We start from the raw sequence: 4,237 nt of genomic DNA on the forward strand, positions 1-4,237 counted from the left end.
ATGTTACATTTTCCGATTTGAATAGCTGTGATTGAGTCTATGAGGTGTGCTCTGTACCATATCAGCATTCCCCCTGACTCTCTGCCCTGAGTCACCCCTCTTAGTTTCGTCGATGGGACAACTATTTCCCTAAATCCAATCGGACAGCCAGTGGACAAATCTTTAACATTCCATGTTTCTTGTAGTATTATAATATCAGAATTCTCAATTTCTTTTTTAAAGTCTGAATGTTGACTCTTGATATCGAAAACAGAGGACCTCAGTCCTTGAATATTCCAACATGTGACTTTCAGGAATATGAGCTCATTAAATAATCACATTTGTTATTTCAAAACAAGACAGACATCAGTATATTGAATTGACAAATCAAGAAGAATATATTAAATATTGTGATCCAAGAAAAATAAGTTAAATGTATACATTAGGTAAAGAAAAATATACAAATATCATATTCATATTATATAGTTTTTTTCTTCAATAAGTATAAATAATACAAGGTTTCTAAAATCTGATATAAAAAATAAAAATAAACTCATATACATGCATACACATCCATACCCTTTTTTTTCAAGAATAATAAATAGGTTTCTAAGAGTCTCATTTAAATAAGTAGAAATAAACACATTTTCACACATATACCACACACACTCACATACATTTTCAATTCTTTTCATTCTTTTCTTTTCATTCTCAATATAATTATATATATACAAGGTTTTTTTTTTTTTTTTTTGTTGTGAGTCACTAACCCATGAGGTGTGAGCACAGCAGGGTCAGCATGTGCTGGATGTTGTTGAGGTCTCTGCAGGGCGATGAGGTCGGCTGGCTGGGGGCTGTGCTGGGGCTGCAGGGGGTCAGTGATCTGCTGCTCCGGCTGATGAGAAGGTGAGGGGGCTTCAGGCCTGTTGATGCGCTGTTGTCCAGGGGGAACACAGAACCTGTCGTGGGCTTCCTCCGGTCAGAGGTGAAGTGGGGTCCCTGCAGTAGCTCTATGGGCTGTCCATGAAGTCGCTGTGGTGTGCTGGAGCTGCGGTTGAGTGCGATGTCCTTCAGGGTTTTAGCAAAGATGGGGACAGCCCTTCTGTGGAGGTGGACATGGTCGTACAGGCTGCTGAGATTCAGTGTGGGGTGCTGAACCAGGCGTACATTGGGCTTTAGGGCACAGTCTCTGGATACTCTAGCATTTATATGGCCTGATGGTGTCCTGGTGGAAGTCCGAGCGCAAAAGCAGGGTGGAGAGGATGATTTTGAGTTGGGGGAAGTTGGAGGATGCCTTCTCAGTCACATTGATGAGAGCTGTAGCTACTCTCTCTCTCTGAGCATCGGAGGTTGTTCGTGCCGGTGTGGATGATGATGTGGCTGGGGAACCCAGCTGTTCTTCACACAAGAGCTCCAGGGCCTTCTCTGTGTTTGGGCACCAGATTTTTCTAACGTTTTTTCTGGGAAAAAGTCTCCTTTCATCGATGAACTTGCCGTTGGAGTCCATGAGGAGTACAATGTGAGGCTGTGATGGACTGTAGGAGTCTGCTGGAGGAGGTCTGCTGGACCGGGTCTCTCAAGTCTCCTCTGAGCTCTGCTGGTCTCCTCTCTGAGTCGACTGCTTCTCCACAGCTGACCGCTCTATTATGTGGGACTCTCTCAGCTTTCTCATCTCTTCCCTCATTACAGACAGCTGATTGCTGTACTCTTCTCCCTGTTTTTTCATTTCTTGAGTTTCTTTCTTAAGCATTTCTATTTCTTTCTGTGTTGGATCCGTCTCCTTCACTGCTCCATGCATTCCTCTCTCAGCTGCACCAGCTCCAGCTCCATCTCCCTTGAACTTCTCCTTCATGTCACTGATGTGCTGTGTAGAAGGGAGATCTCCTCACTGTCGTCTCTCGACTGATGGCTGGACGTCGAGGCTCTTCTGCACACTTTTGTGTATTAGGGATGATCTTTTGTGTTTTAGGGCTGATCTTGTTCTGCTGAGCATTTTTCTTTAATTAGCAGGAAGTCCTTTTCAAATTGTTTCAGCTTGCCCTGAATCATTACGAGTCCCATTTTTATACAGGTTGGCTGTTATCATGACATCTGAATCTGACTCCTCCCCTTCCTTGATCCATTACTGATGCCCTTTCTGATGACTGTGGGTAATGATGTCTGATTGCTGAGTGCCAGGCTTCAGGGTCTTCTGTGTGGAATATGATTACTGACCTCTCCATTCCTGTACAGGTCTGAGTACAGGGTTTCTGGACTGTCCTTCAGGAGCTTATCTTTATGTTTCTTCTTTAGGATCTCATTGGTAGCTTTAGATGTATGTTAAAGGATTGATTCTGTCATTGATTCTGTCATTTTTCAAATATTCTGACAGTTGCTGCAGTTTGTTTTGTTGTTGTTTTTTATGAATGTTTATATCTACTGGAGTTAGCCCTTATATTGTAGCTTAATTAAATCACAGTTTTTGGCAAATCTTTCTCCAAAACAAAGTTGTTGATTGTTGATGGTATTTTGTGTACTCACTCGGAGTTCCTCTTTTCCTCTCTTTCGTGGTAGTTGTGGGACCTTTAAGCCTTCTGTCAGTTGGTTGTCTGCTAGTTGTCTTCTGCAGATTCTTCTTTGTTGATCAATGCTCTTTTGCAGTTAATATGTTGCAGAAGTCTTAATTGATATAATTCCATAAAAACTATCATCTGTCTCGTCTCAAAACAACATTTAAAAGTAAAAAAATCAGGAGCTCATTTTCATGCTGCTGCTGCTGTTGAATAGAACTCTCTCTCTCTCTCCTCTCTCTCTCTCTTCCACACACTGAACACTCATCAATCTCTCTCTCTCTCTCTGACACACACCTCACTCACAAAAAACTCTCTCTCTCACACACACACACACTTTCTCTCTCTCTCAGTTGTGGGACCTTTAAGCCTTCTGTCAGTTGGTTGTCTGCTAGTTGTCTTCTGCAGATTCTTCTTTGTTGAGTCAATGCTCTTTTGCAGTTAATATGTTGCAGAAGGTCTTAATTGATATAATTCCATAAAAACTGATCATCTGTCTCGTCTCAAAACAACATTTAAAAGTAAAAAATCAGGAGCTCATTTTCATGCTGCTGCTGCTGTTGAACACAACACACTCACTCTCTCTCTCACATCTCTCTCTCTCTCTCTCTCTCTCTCTCTCAATTCATATTGCTTCAGTATGACATACATAGGTACATATTGCCAAAGCATTGTACATAGCAGAACAGAAACAAACAAAACAAAAATACATATATCATAATAATAAAAATAAAAATACATGTAAAATACATCCATATACATTTCTATAAACATTGATGGTACTACTAATGTAGATGTGTTCACTCTTTACCTCTTAGTTTGTGGCATTTGTAAATATAATGTGCTACCACAGAGGAAGCAGGTCCTTCACCAAGTAATATTTTTAATTTGTCATGTTCCTGGAGTGACTGGAACTCAGGAGTGTTCTGCTGTATTTGACTGTACAGTGAGTCTCTCAGAGATGTGTATTTGTCACAGTCTCAACTGATCCTGATCTACACTCGTTACAGACTCGCTCTTCTTCAGGTAACCAGCTCTTTCTGTGTCGTCCTCTCTCTATGGCCAGCTGGTGGTCACTCAGTCTGTACTTGGTCAGTAACTGTCTGTGTGTTATATTCCTGACTGAGAGCAGATAGTCAGTCATACTGTACTCTCTGTTGAGTTTCAGATAACACTGGAGGCCACTTTGGTCTTTGGTTTGTTCTTTCCAATACTGTATGTATGTCTCCTTCTCTTCATTCATAATCTCTTTGATTCTTCCATGTTTTTCAGGATTGGTGATATCGAGTGCTTTGTTAGTCAGCTCTGACACCATTACACAAAGATGACTTTTTTGAGCACTCTTTTTTTGTGTTTTTAGTGCTTTAATGAAGAGAATCTTCCGAACTAGAGTTTAAGTGGATCCAGAACTTTAAAACTCTTTTTTAATGATGAGGTTTAGGGGGAGACAGGCGTTATTAGGAGTGTTTCTGTGCACGTGAAGGATGCTTCTGCAGAACTCCACATGCAGAGCTTCTAAAGGGTGTTTGTTCCAGTCTTTATGGCTGGAGTTACTCGCTGGGCCCCAGATCTCGCTTCCATACAGGGCAATGGGCAGAATCACACTATCCAAGATCTTTGTCCAGATTCTGATGGGGATGTTTATTTTGAATAATTTCATTCGTATAGTGTGCAGTATAAGTAATGTTTTAATTGCCAATTTGAAATTT

Source organism: Carassius auratus, unplaced genomic scaffold (assembly GCF_003368295.1).
Source record: "Carassius auratus strain Wakin unplaced genomic scaffold, ASM336829v1 scaf_tig00216963, whole genome shotgun sequence".
NCBI classification, from domain to species: Eukaryota; Metazoa; Chordata; class Actinopteri; order Cypriniformes; family Cyprinidae; genus Carassius; species Carassius auratus.